This window comes from Dendrobates tinctorius, unplaced genomic scaffold (assembly GCF_039654945.1).
Source record: "Dendrobates tinctorius isolate UK_male_01 unplaced genomic scaffold, ASM3965494v1 ptg000192l, whole genome shotgun sequence".
Classification (NCBI taxonomy): domain Eukaryota; kingdom Metazoa; phylum Chordata; class Amphibia; order Anura; family Dendrobatidae; genus Dendrobates; species Dendrobates tinctorius.
In genome coordinates, this window is record NW_027361859.1 from 9,658,558 (window position 1) to 9,676,550 (window position 17,993).

Below are 17,993 nucleotides of genomic sequence, written 5' to 3' on the forward strand. Positions count from 1 at the left end.
AAACATAAAACAAGCTGCCCACTCTCCTCCCATCTGCTCTCACTTTCTCTGCTTCTCCTCACTGCTGGCGACATATCTCCCAATCCTGGACCCCCACAGCTCATACCCCGATTACTACCCCTTTCTACCACTCCCTATCTAATAAGAACTACCGCAATCTTTCCAACTTAAAACCTGTGCCATTGACACCCAACCTCCTGCTCCCTCTCTAGGGAGCACTTTGGAATGCCCGCTCCATCTGCAATAAGCTCCACGTGATTCATGACCTCTTTCTCTCTCACAATCTTGCCTTCCTCGGCCTCACAGAAACCTGGCTGACACCCTCTGACACCGCCTCCCCTGCTGCGCTGTGTTACGGCGGCCTCCACTTCACCCACACTCCACGCCCTGGCAAAAGACATGGTGAAGGAGTGGGTCTCCTCCTTTCTTCAAACTGCACCTTTAACCCAATCCCACCTCTTCCCTCCCTTATCCTCCCCTCTTTTGAAGTCCACTCTGTCCGCATCTACTCTCCCTCCAACCTCCAAGTGGCCGTCATATACCGACCTCCAGGCCCGACCACTGTCTTCATTGACCAATTCTCTACCGGGCTTCTTCACTTTCTTTCAACTGACATCCCCACTTTCATCATGGATGACTTCAACATCCCCACTGATACCCTTCAGTCAGCAGCATCCAAACTCCTGTCCCTTTCTTCATCCTTTGGACTTACTTAGTGGTCCTCCTCAGCCACCCACACAGACGGACACACATTGGACCTGGTCTTCACCCGTCTCTGCTCTCTTTCTAACTTCACCACCTGCCCTCTCCCTCTATCTGACCACCCTCTACTCACTTTCTCATCCTGTCCTCCTCCCCTGTCACCCATGTCCAGCAACATGCGCACCCCAGAAGAAACCTTGCACTCCTAGACACCCACATGCTCTCTGACTCTATTCTACCACTGGCATCCATATCCTCACTCCACGACACAGACACTGCCACTGCTTTCTACAATGCCACTCTCGCATCAGCTGTTGACGCGGTTTCCCCTCTCGTTCATGGCAGAATGCGACGTATCAACAGACAACCCTGGCATAATAACACCACTAAAAAGCTCCGGCAAATGTCCAGGATTGCAGAGCGGCGATGGAAGAAAACAAATTCGCAAGACGACTTCACCGCATTCAAACAGGCAACACTCGCTTTCAAATCTGCCCTCACCTCTGCTAAACAGGCTTACTTCACAACCCTCGTATCTTCCCTATCTTACAACCCCAAACAGTTATTCAAAACTTTTAACTCCCTCCTCCGCCCACCACTGCCCCCTCCAACCTCCCTTATCTCTGCCGAGGACTTTGCCACACACTTCAAAAATAAGATTGACTAAACAAGGCAAGTCTTCATCGTTCAACCACCACAACCCCTTTGTATACCAGGCCAATGCCCAAACCCCATAACCTCACTCTCCAACATCACTGAAGGGGAGCTTAATTGTCTCTTCTCCAAATCGCACCTCACAACCTGTGCACTTGACCCCATTCCATCCCACCTCCTCCCCAACCTCACCACCACTCTTATCCCATCCCTAACCCACCTCTTCAACCTATCACTAACGTCTGGTACCTTCCATTCTGCTTTCAAACATGCCACAATCACACCTATCCTTAAAAAGCCAACCCTCGACCTAACCGCTATGTCCAGCTATTGCCCAATATCGTTGCTCCCATTCGCTTCCAAATTCCTGGAGCAGCACGTCCATGCTGAACTTTCCTCCCACCTATCATCTAACTTGCTCTTTGACAATCTACAATCTGGTTTCCGCCCCCATCACTCCACTGAGACAGCCCTGACCAAAATTACTAACAACCTACTTACGCCAAATCAAATGGACAATACTCTATACTCCTGTTTCTAGACCTGTCCTCTGAATTTGACACAGTTGACCACTTCCTCCTACTACAGATCCTCTCCTCCTTCGGCATCAAAGACCTCGCCCTATCCTGGATCTCCTCATACCTTTCCAACCGCACATTCAGCATCTCCCACTCCCACACCACCTCCTCATTCCACCCTCTCTCTGTTGAAGCCCCCCAAGGCTCTGTTTTAGGACCCCTACTCTTCTCAATCTATACACTTGGTCTGGGGCAACTCATAAAGTCCCACGGATTCCAGTACCACCTTTATCCTGATGACACTCAGATCTACCTCTCTGGCCCAGACGTCACCTCTCTGCTGTCCAGAATCCCAGATTGTCTATCAGCCATATCCTCTTTGTGGACAAATCTGAACTCATCATCTTTCCTCCATCTGACAGATCTTCCTTACCCAACCTAGCTATAACAAATAATGACATCACGCTTTCCCCAGTACCGGAAGTGCGCTGCCTCAGAGTAACCTTTGACTCTGCCCTGTCCTTCAAACCACACATCCAAGCTCTTTCTACCTCCTGTCGCCTCCAGCTCCAAAATATTTCCAGAATCCGTCCTTTCCTCAACCCTCAATCTACTAAAATGCTTGTGCATGCCGTCATCATCTCCCGCCTCAACTACTGCAACATCCTTTTCTGTGGTCTCCCTGCTAACACACTCGCACCTCTCCAGTTCATCATTAACTCTGCTGCCCAAGTAATTCATCTCTCTCCTCACTACTCCTCCGCTTCTCCCCTCTGCAAATCTCTTCACTGGCTCCCATTCCCTCAGCGTATCCAGTTCAAATTACTAATACTGACCTACAAGGCCATCTATAACCTGTCTCCCCCATACTTCTCTGAACTAATCTCCCGATACCTTCCCTCACGTAATCTTCGGTCCTCCCAAGACCTCCTTCTCTCCTCCACACTTATTCGCTCCTCATCCAACCACCTCCAAGACTTCTCCCGAATTGCCCCTGTCCTCTGGAATTTTTTGCCCCAACAATTCCGACTATCAACCTCATTTGGATCTTTCAGACGGAACCTGAAAACCCACCTCTACAAGAAAGTCTACAGCCTGCAATGACCCCGCTACCTCCTTCTCTCTCACCAATACCGGAGATATCACCTCAACCAACACTGGAACTACTGCAATCCACCAACCTACTGTCTCCTTCCCCACCATCCTGTAGCATGTAAGCCTGAAAGGGCAGGGTCCTCTCCCCTCTGTATCAGTCTGTCATTGTTAGTTTCTTTACTGTAAGTGATATCTGTAATTTGTATGTAACCCCTTCTCATGTACAGCACCATAGAATCAATGGTGCTATATAAATAAATAATAATAATAATAATATTATAATATCCCACATCATCCAAAACCACTTCCCAGACTAGGAGACCCATTCCCATTCCTAGAGGTGAATTATCATAGGACATAAAGAATGGCGTCTGTCTAAAATAATGTACTGTGCCTGCGCTGCTTCTCATGCGCTAGAGGACCCATAATGTCCATCCTCTAGCATGCATGTCCAAAAGTAACATAGTAACATAGTAACATAGTTATTAAGGTTGAAGGGAGACTTTAAGTCCATCTAGTTCAACCCATATCCTATCCTAACTTGCCCTAACATGTTGATCCAGAGGAAGGCAAAAAAAAACCATGTGGCAACAGTAAGCTTCACATTGGGGAAAAAAATTCCTTCCCGACTCCACATACGGCAATCAGACTAGCTCCCTGGATCAACGCAATATTAAGGAGACTAGTGTATATACCCTGTAATATTATACTTTTCAAGAAAGGCATCCAGTCCCTTCTTAAATTTTAGTAGTGAATCACTCATTACAACATCATATGGCAGAGAGTTCCATAGTCTCACTGCTCTTACAGTAAAGAATCCGCATCTGTGAGTATGCTTAAACCTTCTTTCCTCCAGACGTAGAGGATGCCCCCTTGTCCCCGTCACAGGTCTAAGAGTAAAAAGATCATTAGAAAGGTCTTTGTATTGTCCCCACATATATTTATACATTGTAATAAGATCACCCCTAAGCCTTCGATTCTCCAAACTAAATAACCCCAAGTGTAATAACCTGTCTTGGTATTGCAGACCCCCTAGTTCCCTAATAACCTTGGTCGCTCTTCTCTGCACCCGCTCCAGTTCAGCTATGTCTTTCTTATACACCGGAGACCAGAACTGTACACAGTATTCTAAGTGTGGTCGCACTAGTGACTTATATAGAGGTAAAATTATGTTCTCCTCATGAGCATCTATGCCTCTTTTAATGCATCCCATTATTTTATTTGCCTTTGCAGCAGCTGCTTGAATCTGGCCACTAAATGTGAGTTTGTCGTCCACCCATACACCCAGGTCTTTTTCAGTGACTGTTTTGCCCAGTGTTTTACAATTAAGCACATAATTATACAACTTGTTCGTTCTACCCAAGTGCATGACCTTACATTTATCCCCATTAAAGCTCATTTGCCATTTATCAGCCCAAGCTTCTAGTTTACATAAATCCTCCTGTAATATAAAATTGTCCTCCTCTGTATTAATTACCCTGCAGAGTTTAGTGTCATCTGCAAATATTGAAATTCTACTCTCTATGCCCCCTACAAGGTCATTAATAAATATGTTAAAAAGAAGCGGGCCCAAAACTGACCCCTGTGGTACCCCACTGCTAACCGTGACCCAGTCCGAGTGTGCTCCATTAATAACCACCCTTTGTTTCCTATCCCTGAGCCAGCTCTTAACCCACCTACACATATTTTCCCCTATCCCCATTGTTCTCATTTTATGTATCAACCTTTTGTGTGGCACCGTATCAAAAGCTTTTGAAAAGTCCATGTACACCACGTCCACTGCATTCCCTTGGTCCAGTCCGGAACTTACCTCTTCATAAAAGCTTATCAGATTAGTCTGACAGGAACGGTCTCTTGTAAACCCATGTTGATATTGGGTCATAAGGTTATTCTTCTCCAGATACTCCAGTACAGTATCTCTTAGAAAACCCTCCAGGATTTTACCCACAGTTGAGGTTAAACTTACTGGCCTATAATTTCCAAGTTCAGTTTTTGTCCCCTTTTTGAATATTGGCACCACATTTGCTATACGCCAGTCCTGTGGTACAGACCCTGTTATTATGGAATCTTTAAAGATTAAAAATAGTGGTCTATCTATGACTGTGCTTAATTCCTGCAGTACTCGGGGGTGTATCCCATCCGGGCCCGGGGATTTGTCAATTTTAGTGATTTGTAGACGCCGCCGTACTTCCTGCTGGGTTAAGCAGGTGACATTTAATGGAGAATTTTTATCCCTGATCAAGTTATCCGTCATGGGATTTTCTTGTGTAAATACTGTTGAAAAAAAGTCATTTAGTATATTGACTTTTTCCTCATCCTCATCCACCATTTCACCCAGACTATTTTTACGGGGACCAACACTATCATTTTTTAGCTTCTTACTATTTATGTAGTTAAAGAATATTTTGGGATTATTTTTACTTTCTCTGGCAATGAGTCTCTCTGTCTCAATCTTTGCTGTCTTGATTTGCTTTTTACAGAATTTATTTAATCTTCTGTATTTATTTAATGCCTCATCACTACCTACTTGCTTTAATTCTCTAAATGCTTTATTTTTATCTCTTATTGCGCCCCTTACAGCTCTATTTAGCCATAGTGGTCTCCTCCTATTTCTCGCATGTTTATTCCCATACGGTATATATTGTGCACAGGTCCTATTCAGGATGCTAATAAACGTCTCCCATTTTCTTTGTGTATTTTTATGTCTCAGGATATCGTCCCAGTTAATTGCACCAAGATCATCTCTCATCCGTTGGAAATTTGCCTTCCTGAAGTTTAGTGTCCTTGTAACCCCTCTACTACACATCTTATTAAAGGATACATGAAAACTTATTAATTTGTGATCACTATTACCCAAGTGACCCTCAACCCTTACATTCGATATGCGGTCTGGCCTGTTGGTTAATATTAGGTCTAGCAGTGCCCCCCCTCTTGTTGGGTCCTGAACCAGTTGTGAAAGGTAATTGTCTCTCATCGTTGTCAGAAACCTATTACCTTTGCTGGAACTGCAGGTTTCGGTTCCCCAATGTATTTCAGGGTAGTTGAAGTCCCCCATAATAATGACTTCTCCTTGAGTCGCAGCTTCATCTATTTGCTTTATGAGGATATTCTCTGTTGCTTCCATTATTTTTGGAGATTTATAACAAACCCCTATCAGTAATTTATTATTTTTCCCCCCTCCCCTTATCTCTACCCACAGGGACTCTACATTTTCATTAGATTCATATATATTATCACGAAGGATGGGTTTTAAGGATGATTTTACATATAAACACACGCCTCCCCCTCGCTTATTTGTTCGGTCATTTCTGACCAGACTATAGCCCTGTAAATTAACCGCCCAGTCGTGGCTCTCGTCCAGCCATGTCTCAGATATCCCCACCATGTCATAATTATGTTCCAACAACATTAACTCCAATTCCTCCATTTTGTTGGCGAGACTTCTGGCATTAGTATACATGCACTTTATGTATCTCTCTGTACCTCTATTCTTTCTTAAATTATTAACTGTTCTAACCCCACCCCCCATGCCACCTCCACCCCCAATGTCATTATTTGTGCCCAGGTCTCTATCTGCACTGTCTTCCCCTCCTATAAAAGGAATACCCTCCCCCCCGTCCCTAGTTTAAACACTCCTCCAACCTTCTAGCCATTTTCTCCCCCAGCACAGCGGCACCCTCCCCATTGAGGTGCAGCCCGTCCCTAGCGTAGAACCTGTAGCCAACTGAGAAGTCGGCCCAGTTCTGCAGGAACCCAAACCCCTCCTTCCTACACCAATTCCTGAGCCACTTATTAACCACCCTAATCTCTCGTTGCCTCTCTGGCGTGGCACGTGGTACAGGAAGTATTTCCGAAAATACCACCTTGGAGGTCCTTGCTTTAAGCTTACAGCCTAATTCCCTGAAATCATCTTTAAGGACCTTCCACCTACCTCTAACTTTGTCATTTGTGCCAATGTGCACCATGACCGCTGGATCCTCTCCAGCCCCTCCCAGTAATCTGTCAACCCGATCAGCGATGTGTCGGACTCGAGCGCCAGCTAGGCAGCACACCGTTCGACGATCCCTGTCTTTGTGACAGATTGCCCTATCTGTTCCCCTAATAATTGAGTCTCCCACTACCAGAACCTGTCTGGCCTGCCCTGCTCTCCTATTTCCCCCGTGCTTTATACTGAAATGCCAGATAAACTGATTGCGACCGAGCCACTTGTACCCGTGACTGCGCATGCTCGCCCACATTCGATCACTGGCTCGCTCTTGTCATCTGCACCTCAAAAACATTTCTAGAATTCGACCTTTTCTTACTTTTGACTCTGCAAAAACTCTTACTGTTTCTCTTATTCATTCTCGTCTCGACTATTGTAACTCTCTTCTAATCGGTCTCCCTCTTACCAAACTCTCCCCTCTCCAATCTGTCTTGAATGCTGCAGCCAGGATCATATTCCTCACCAGTCGTTACACCGATGCCTCTACCTTGTGCCAGTCATTACACTGGCTACCCGTCCACTCCAGAATTCAGTATAAACTTATTACCCTCACTCACAAAGCCCTCCATGGCTCAGCACCACCCTACATCTCCTCCCTTGTTTCAGTATACCACCCTACCCGCGCCCTCCGTTCTGCTGATGATCCGAGGTTAGCATCCTCAATAGTCAGAACCTCCCACTCCCGTTTCCAAGACTTTACACGTGCCGCGCCAATTCTTTGGAATGCACTTCCCAGGTCAATACGATTAGTCCCCAATCCCCACAATTTTAAGCGTGTCCTGAAAACGCATTTATTCAGACTGGTCTACCACCTCAACACATTAACCTAATCTATCCCTGTGTGGCAGAGCCAAAAGTTTTACCATAACCAGGTTCCCCGCATCATTCTCCCACATGCTTTATGCCTCCATTAGCCCTCTGTGTCCGTACTGTCACACACCTAACATTATGGCTGTTCCATACAATCAGGGCAACTGTTACCACCCACCTTTCGTGTCTACCTCTTTCCTCATAGACTGTAAGCTTGTGAGCAGGGCCCTCATTCCTCTTGGTATCTGTTATGATCTATGTGATTATTGTTATGCTGTAATGTCTATTGTCTGTACAAATCCCCTCTGAAATGTAAAGTGCTTGCTTCAGACTTATTTAGTCCTCCGGCTGTGACGAAGCGTCTAGGACCATCGTAGGTATGCTCCACGGCTGCTGCTAGTTGTGTGGTTAGGATCAGGGATCTGCAATCTGCATAGTTACCAACCTCTCTGGTTTTTTGTGACTTAGCATGTTTTGTTTTGTTTTCTCCTCGGTGACCCATTCATAACAGATGGGGGTGATGGAGAGGAGGCAATGATGGGGGTGATGGAGAGGGCAATGATGGGGTGGTGGGGGAAAAAGAAATGATGATGGGGTGGTAGGGGAGAATGCAATGATGGTGGTGGTGAAAAGGGCAATAATGGGGGTGGTGGAGGAGGAGGAAATGATGGAGGTGGTGGAATGGGCAATGAGGGGATTGGTGGGGGAGAAAGCAAAGATAGTGTTGGGGGAGAAGAAAATAATGGAGGTGGTAAAGAGGGCAATGATGGGGTGGGGGAGAGGACAATAATGGGATGCGGGGGGAGGAGGACAATGAGGGGTGTGGGGGATTGGGATGGGAGGAAGGGGGACTTATAATGGCCTTAGGAACAAGGGAAGGTGGAGGAAGACATTATCGCTTATTATGTCCAACATAGTCCCTTAGTATATAGTGTACGTACTTATTATGTATAACACAGTCCCTTAGCATATAGTATATGTACTTATTATGTATAACACAGCCCCTTAGTATGCAGTGTACTCACTAATTCTGCATAACACCATCCTTAGTTACATAGTTTCCTCTTTTATTATGTATAACACGTCCCTTATTACGTACCATCCTCTCTAGTTATATATGGTGCCGTCCCTTATTATATAGCTTCCTCTGCTGTTATACACAGTGCTGTTTCTTGCACAGTGTATTCTTGTTATTCACTATTACATAGTCTGCTCTCTTTTTAGAAATAAAATGACTGCTGAGCGAGGAGCAGATGACCAGACTACCAGTCCATCAGTTCCTCCATTAGAACGGAAGCTTTCCCATGCTCCATCAGCCATCATTTCATTATACAGCTAACAAGACAGGACGGTATGTAATAAAAAACAGGGCTCTATATAATTCAATATGTAAGGGGTGGTAGTGTACATAACATGAGAGGGCACTGTGTAAGGGACAGCAATTTACATAATAAAGGAGACTATATAATATATATTCATGTATGTGTGTGTGGCTATATATATATATATGTAGCTTTGTCACCATAAAAGGAAGGGGCCCCAGACACATTTCTTGCACAGAGGCGCCAGGCTGTCAGTGTCCACCCCGTATGTATCTATTACAGGAAACAGCACAGAAACGTTGTGATTCTTATAAAGTGGCAACAAAGACCCCAAAAGAGTCTCAGTGCTGAAGGGGTTAATGTCCCCCACGCCCAGTAATGGGGAATCTCCAGCACCTACCTCCACCTGCAGAGCCGCACTCCACATATATGGCTGCTCTGTGTGCACAGGACCTGTGATGAGGTCACGGGAGGGGAGGAGTCAGGGGTCACATGATCAGGGGCCTCAGTGTATGCAGGACTCTGCTGTGCTGGTTGTCATGGTGCTGGATGAGGGGAAGTTTATGTGTGGAGTCAGGAGGGGTTTACAGGGGGGATGTAGCAGAGCCGTGTGTGTGCGAGGTGTACGGAGCAGAGCTGTGTGTGTGCGAGGTGTACGGAGCAGAGCTGTGTGTGTACAAGGTGTACGGAGCGGAGCCGTGTGTGTACGAAGTGTACGGAGCGGAGCCGTTTGTGTACGAAGTGTACGGAGCGGAACCGTGTGTGTACAAGGTGTACGGAGCGGAGCCGTGTGTGTACAAGGTGTACGGAGCGGAGTCGTGTGTGTACGAGGTGTACGGAGCGGAGCCGTGTGTACGAGGTGTACGGAGCGGAGCCGTGTGTGTACGAGGTGTACGGAGCGGAGCCGCGTGTGTACGAGGTGTACGGAGCGGAGCCGCGTGTGTACGAGGTGTACGGAGCGGAGCAGTGTGTGTACGAAGTGTAAGGAGCGGAGCCGTGTGTGTACGAAGTGTAAGGAGCAGAGCCATGTGTGTATGAGGTGTACGGAGCGAAGCCGTGTTTGTACTAACTGTACGGAGCAGAGCCGTGTGTGTACAAGGTGTACGGACCAGAGCCGTGTGTGTATGAGGTGTACGGAGCGGAGCCGTGTGTGTACGAGGTGTACGGAGCAGAGCCGTGTGTGTACGAGGTGTACGGAGCAGAGCCGTGTGTGTACGAGGTGTACGGAACAGAGCCGTGTGTGTACGAGGTGTACGGAGCGGAGCCGTGTGTGTACGAGGTGTACGGAGCAGAGCCGTGTGTGTACGAGGTGTACGGAGCGGAGCCGTGTGTGTACGAGGTGTACGGAGCGGAGCCGTGTGTGTACGAGGTGTACGGAGCGGAGCCGCGTGTGTACGAGGTGTAAGGAGCAGAGCCGTGTGTGTACGAGGTGTACGGAGCGGAGCCGTGTGTGTACGAGGTGTACGGAGAGGAGCCGTGTGTGTACGAGGTGTACGGAGCGGAGCCGCATGTGTACGAGGTGTACGGAGAGGAGCCGCGTGTGTACGAGGTGTACGGAGCAGAGCCGTGTGTGTACGAGGTGTACGGAGAGGAGCCGCGTGTGTACGAGGTGTAAGGAGCAGAGCCGTGTGTGTACGAAGTGTATGGAGCAGAGCCGTGTGTGCACGAGGTGTACGGAGAGGAGCCGCGTGTGTACGAGGTGTAAGGAGCAGAGCCGTATGTGTACGAAGTGTATGGAGCAGAGCCGTGTGTGTACGAGGTGTACGGAGAGGAGCCGTGTGTGTACGAGGTGTACGGAGCGGAGCCGCATGTGTACGAGGTGTACGGAGAGGAGCCGCGTGTGTACGAGGTGTACGGAGCAGAGCCGTGTGTGTACGAGGTGTACGGAGAGGAGCCGCGTGTGTACGAGGTGTAAGGAGCAGAGCCGTGTGTGTACGAAGTGTATGGAGCAGAGCCGTGTGTGCACGAGGTGTACGGAGAGGAGCCGCGTGTGTACGAGGTGTAAGGAGCAGAGCCGTATGTGTACGAAGTGTATGGAGCAGAGCCGTGTGTGTACGAGGTGTACGGAGCGGAGCCGTGTGTGTACGAGGTGTACGGAGCGGAGCCGTGTGTGTACGAGGTGTACGGAGCGGAGCCGTGTGTGTACGAGGTGTAAGGAGCAGAGCCGTATGTGTACGAAGTGTATGGAGCAGAGCCGTGTGTGTACGAGGTGTACGGAGTGGAGCCGTGTGTGTACGAGGTGTACGGAGCAGAGCCGTGTGTGTACGAGGTGTACGGAGAGGAGCCGCGTGTGTACGAGGTGTAAGGAGCAGAGCCGTATGTGTACGAAGTGTATGGAGCAGAGCCGTGTGTGTACGAGGTGTACGGAGCGGAGCCGTGTGTGTACGAGGTGTAAGGAGCAGAGCCGTATGTGTACGAAGTGTATGGAGCAGAGCCGTGTGTGTACGAGGTGTACGGAGCGGAGCCGTGTGTGTACGAGGTGTACGGAGAGGAGCCGTGTGTGTACGAGGTGTACGGAGCGGAGCCGCATGTGTACGAGGTGTACGGAGAGGAGCCGCGTGTGTACGAGGTGTAAGGAGCAGAGCCGTATGTGTACGAAGTGTATGGAGCAGAGCCGTGTGTGTACGAGGTGTACGGAGTGGAGCCGTGTGTGTACGAGGTGTACGGAGCAGAGCCGCGTGTGTACGAGGTGTACGGAGCAGAGCCGTGTGTGTACGAGATGTATGGAGCGGAGCCGTGTGTACAAGGTGTACGGAGCAGAGCCGTATGTGTATATGAGGTGTACGGAGCGGAGCCATGTGTGTATGAGGTGTATTGAGCGGAGCCGTGTGTGTGCGAGGTGTACGGAGCGGAGCCGTGTGTGCGTACGAGATGTACGGAGCGGAGCCGTGTGTGTACGAGGTGTGCGGAGCCATGTGAAATATGTTAAGAAACATCCTTTCCAGGGTAAAGACTTGTATATAAGGCAAAATAAATAACTATAAATAAAAATGCTCCTCCACACCTTGGGCTATGTTCACACGTAGCTTTTTTTATGTGTTTTTGAACTTTACCATTGCTTTCAACCAAGACACATGCAATCACTGGGAAATGTCATTTTAACATTTTACAACCTTATCTGGCTATGTGGTGTGTGACACATCATCAGACACATCCTGTTCCATTTATGAAGGAGGGACTCTGAAAGTCACAAAGCCTATTTTTATAGGGCCATCAGGCGGCCTTTATTATTCTTAAAGGACCAGCAGTCGGCCCTCATTATGCTTAAGAGAGCCATGAGCCAGCTATGCTTTGTTGTTCCCATTATTAAACACTGTGTCTCCTATACTGTTATTTCATATGCAGTGAGTGTCAGGGCTGCCCAAAATTTGGACGCACCCCAATACCCCATTTGAAGAGACGTAGAGGGGGCCTCCTGAAAACAATTTTCCCATTATTAGGAAGTGGGTGTGATGGAGTCAGCTTTTGCTGAGTGGAATTTTTAGAGTGGACCCTCTGGGTTGTGGCACCCACCCACCTAGGGTGAGCTGACATTGTGAGGAACCACCCCCTATACAGGGGAGTGTCAGGGGAAAGACCAAGGGGGTGAGCCACCACAACTGCTGGAAACAAATGGCCGGCTCAAGAAAGACACAAGTGTGAGTGTCTGACAACAGGGTACGTGCAGGATACAAGACAAGACAAAGCGTGGTCTCAGGGTATCTTCATTAAAGCGTGATCTCAGGGTAACATCAGGTGCAAGACTTAATTACGAGGACAATGCGATACACAGCAAGGTGCGTGCGAGGGAACGCCAAAGTCCAAGGCATGGTACGTGTTAGGTGGCACGCCAGGGTTCCGGCAAGGGCTAAATGTCATCGGACTCCGGACATCTGGCAACGATCGACAGGGTCCGGTCATCAGGCTGCGGACATCAGCTCTGGACATCAGGCCACAGTCATCAGGCTCCGGACCTCTGGCAGCGATCGGCATGCTCCGGGCATCCGGCAGGCAGGCCAGGGTTCAGGCAAGGAGGCACGCCAGAGTCCAAGACATGGTGCGTGTTAGGAGGCACGCCAAGGTTCGAGGCAGGGCTCAAGGCAGGGTACAAGGCAGGGTGTGTGCTAGGGGGCACACCAGGGTCCAAGTCAGGGTGCGTGCTAAGGGAAAACACCAAGGTTCAAGATATTAGGCATGGTGCATGTTTAGGGGACACACCAGGGTTCAAGGTCCTATGCGCGCTAGAGGAGCCACCAGGATTCAAGATTCAAGGTCCTGCACGTGCTAGAGGCACGCCAGGGGCACGGTACAAAGAATGGTCCTGGGCATTAGCATTAGCACCTGAACTTCCAGGTCAGGACCAGGGGAGGACTTCCGGGTCAAGTCCTCCAGGATCATAGAGAGGATCACATGGTCGGGTCCTCCAGGACCATAGAGAGGATTGCTGGATTCGGTCCTCCAGGACCATAGAGAGGACCACAGCAGGCAGAGCTAATGATAGCGCACAGCCATGAGAGGTAGCACATGTGCGCACAAGCAATGGCGTATAGCCAGGGGTCATGCAGCATAACAGTCATGAGGTGCGCGTGCACACTGCTCCAGGGGTCATGTAGCATAAGAGACATGATGGGTATGACAGTGGGTATCACATACTGATTGCCTATGCAGTGAATGCAAGGGCTGCCAAAAATTTGGAGGCACTCCAATGCCCGTTTCAAGAGACATAGAAGAGGTCCTCATGAAAAAATGTTCCCATTATTAGGAAGTGGGTCTCCCATAGTGTTTTCCTATGCAGTGAGTGGCAGGGCAGCCCAAAATTTGGACGCACCCGAATACCCCTTTGACGAGACATACAGGAGCCTCCTGAAAATAATGTTCCCGTTATTAGAAAGTGGGTCTCCCAGAGTGTTTGCCTATGCAGATAGTGGCAAGCCTGCCCAAAATTTGGACGCAGCCGAATACCCCTTTGACGAGACTTACTTATTCCCATTATTAGCAAGTGTGTTGTGAGTTCATTCTCCCCTTCACCTTTGATGTCTGATGAACTCCCTCTGCTGGTGAAGAGAGGTAGTGAAATTGATTGGGATGGGAAGAACCTGTCATCTGAACAGGCGGAATGTGATTGGACATCTGGAATTTCTGAGTGGATATAAGGCAGCCGACGCCCTGCAGTGCTGCTGGTGATCCTTTCTGCTCTGAGCTCTTGCATCCAGTTTAGTTCCTGTCTACTAAAAGCTAAGTTTTTGCCCTGCTATTATAACATGAGATTTTGTCTGGTTTCCTTAGTGTTTATATTCAGCCAGTCCTGGTTGGGACTGGCTGAATTCCATTTTTGTCTCTGATCAGTTTATCTCTTTGCTCTGTTTTCAGAATATACCTGAGTGCTGATATAGTGATTTTGAAGTCTAGCGACTTCAGAGCCTTTTCCCCTATCAGATGGTTGGGACATTTTTGTTAGGGTTTTTTGCGGATTGCAGCCAGCATGTTTTCTGTCCTTTCCTATCTAGTTAGTTGGGCCCCATCGCTTGTTCAGCCTGTCTTTCTGTCTTTGTTTTCATCTGTATTTCACCGACAATACATGTTGGGGGCTGTCTATTGCTTTGGGGTCTGCTCTGGGGCAGTTTAGATTTCCCCTTTCCTTCTTTAGGCTTATGTAGTTCTCCGGCTGTGACGAGGGGTCTAGGGCACCGTAGGAACCCCCCACGGCTACTGTTAGTAGTGGTGTATAGGATCAGGGGTCTGCAATCCGATAGCTACCAACCTCTCCGGTTTACTGGACTTAGCTTGTATTTTTGTTTTCTCCTCCTCCGGTGACTCATTCATAACAGAATCACCAGCCATACCGCAGATTCTAGGGTACTCAATAGCAGGAAAGAATTGTAAAAAAAAAAAAGAAAAAAAAAAGTGTCAGAATTTTTTTTTTGTGTGTATATTTTTTCCTCTATTTCTCTGAGGCCGTAGGGGGAATTTTTTCTCAATGGAGATTAAGCAATTGTGTGATCGTGTTGAGCAGCTAACTGCTGAAGTGCGGGGAATTTCCGCCTATCTTGCTCATTCACATACTGTTGAACCAAAGATCCCTACTCCTGATGTGTTTTTTAGGGATCGGTCTAAATTTCTGAATTTTAAGAATAATTGTAAATTATTTTTTGCCTTGAAGCCTAACTCATCTGGGAGCTCCGCGCAGCAGGTTAAAATTGTCATCTCTTTGCTGCGCGGCAATCCCCAGGATTGGGCGTTTTCTTTGAAACCTGATGATCCTATTCTGACTGATGTGAATGCATTTTTTCAGGCCTTGGGGTTGTTGTATGATGAACCTAATGCTATTGATCAGGCTGAAAAGGCCCTGTTGGCATTGAGCCAGGGTCAGGATTCTGCAGAGTTGTACTGTCAAAAATTCAGAAAGTGGGCGGTCTCTTTCGAAAGGGTTTGTCAGAAACCGTAAAAGATACTATGGCGGGATTTCCTGTTCCCTCTGGTCTTGACGATTCTATGTCATTAGCCATTCAGGTTGATCGGCATTTGCGTGAACGCAAAACTGCACGAGAGGTGTTGCCACCTGTTGAACAAATGTCTGAACCTATGCAATGTGATAGAGTTTTGTCTAGGGCGCAACGTCAGGAGTTCAGAAGGTGTAATAAGCTGTGTTTTTTCTGTGGAGATGCCTCTCATATTATTTCTGTCTGCCCTAAACGAGAGAAACGTTTTGCACACACATTTGCTGTGGGTGGTGTTCAACCTAAGTTTCTTCTGGCAATTACTCTGATCTGCTCCCTGTCCACATTTTCCGCTAAGGCTTTTGTGGATTCAGGAGCAGCTCTGAACCTGATGGACTTGGATTTTGCTAAACGTTGTGGGTTTCCTATGACACCTCTGCGGACGCCTATCCCTTTGAGGGGTATTGATGCTACTCCTTTGGCGAAGAATAAACCTCAGTTTTGGATTCAGGTGGTAATGCGGGTCGCCCCAGACCATCAAGAAAATTGCAGATTTTTGGTGTTGCATAATTTGCATGATACCATCGTTCTGGGGTTTCCCTGGTTGCAAATCCATAACCCAGTTTTGGATTGGAAATCTTTGTCTGTGGTGAGTTGGGGTTGTCGGTGTGCCCTTAGTGACGCTCCTGTTTTCTCCACCTCTCCCCAGTCGCATGATGTTCATGACTATTTGGCTGATTTTTATGATGGATTTAGTGAGAATGAGTCTGCGTCTTTGCCTCCTCATAGGAGTTATGACTGTGCAATTGAGCTGAGCCCTGGGTGTAAATTTCCCAAGGGTCGACTTTTCAATTTATCTGTACCCGAGCACGAGGCTATGCGATCCTATATTAACCCCTTCACGACCTTTGACGCCACGTAGGCGTCATGACAAGTCGTGACAATACGACCCATGACGCCTATGTGGCGTCATGAATTGATTACCCTCCTGCGGATCGGGGGACCGGGGTCACTGAAAGGTCACCCGACCCGCACACAAAGGACCCTTCAGAGTTAACACCTGGGGGCGTGGCTTATCCCCCACGTGCCTACGATCGCTCTGATTGGCTGTTAAAAGTGAAACTGCCAATCAGAGCGATTGTAATATTTCACCAATGAAAATTGGTGAAATATTACAATCCAGCCATGGCCGATGCAGAAATAGCATCGGACATGGCTGGAGACCGAGACCTGACCCCCCCACACACCGACTGATGGCACCAATCGGCTGCCGCCACCGTCTGACAGCACCGATCGGCAGCTGCCATCATAATCTGCCCCCCCGCCTTCCTCACCCTCCGATCACTAGCTCACCCTCCTTTGTGCCTCCTACCTCCCGCTATCCGTCCCGCTGTCCAGCGTCATGGACGCCGCCATCTTGGAAGATGGCGGGCGCATGCGCAGTGCGCCAAATCGAATCTGCAACGCTGCAGATTCATTCATTTATTTTGATCACTATGATAAACTTTCATAGTGATCAAAATAAAAAAAAAGTAAATCACCGCCCCCCTTATCACCCCCATAGGTAGGGACAAATAATAAAATAAAAAAAATATATATTTTTTTATTTTTCCATTAGGGCTAGGGTTAGGGCTAGGGTTAGGGCTAGGGTTGGAATTAGGGTTAGAAATAGGGTTAGAGTTGGACTAAGGGTTAGGGTTGGACTTAGGGTTAGGGTTGGACTTAGGGTTAGGGTTGGACTTAGGGATGGGATTAGGGTTAGGGTTGTAATTGGGATTAGGGTTAGGGTTGGGTTGGGATTACGGTTAGGCTTGTGGTTAGGGTTAGAGTTGGGATTTCGTTAGGGGTGTGTTGGGATTAGGGTTGTGGTTAGGGTTATGATTAGGGTTGGGATTAGGGTTAGGGGTGTGTTAGGGATGGAGATAGAATTGAGGGGTTTCCACTGTTTAGGCACATCACGGGGTCTCCAAACGCGACATGGAGCTACCATTTATTCCAGCCAATTTTGCGTTCAAAAAGTCAAACGGTGCTCCCTCCATTTCGAGCCCCAACGTGTGCCCAAACAGTGGTGTACCCCCACTTATGGGGTATCAGCGTACTCAGAAAAAATTGCACAACAACTTTAGGGGTCTAATTTCTTTTGTTACCCATGGGAAAATAAAAAATGGGGGCTAAAATAATTATTTTTGTGGAAAAAAAATGATTTTTTATTTTCACGATTCTGTGTTATAAACTTCTGTGAAGCACTTGGGGGTTCAACGTGCTCACCACACATCTAGATAAGTTACTTGGGGGGTCTAGTTTCCAAAACGGGGTCACTTGTGGTGGGTTTCCACTGTTTAGGTACATCATGGGCTCTGCAAACGTAACATGACGCTCACAGACCATTTCATCAAGTCGGCATTTCAAAACGTCACTACTTCCATTCCGAGCCCCAACGTGTCCCCGAACAGTGGTCCCCCCCACATATGGGGTACCATCGTACTCAGGA

General features: G+C 48.0%; 1 protein-coding gene across 1 annotated transcript in view; it reads right to left on the reverse strand.

Annotated features, from left to right (window-relative positions):
* The window catches only part of LOC141055866 (uncharacterized), a 363,279-nt gene extending 353,750 nt beyond the window's left edge, over positions 1-9,529 (reverse strand). Inside the window, 1 exon segment of the mRNA XM_073552584.1 lies at positions 9,487-9,529. The gene's annotated coding sequence lies outside the window, so the exon portion shown is untranslated.
* Between the last annotated feature and the right edge of the window lie 8,464 nt (positions 9,530-17,993).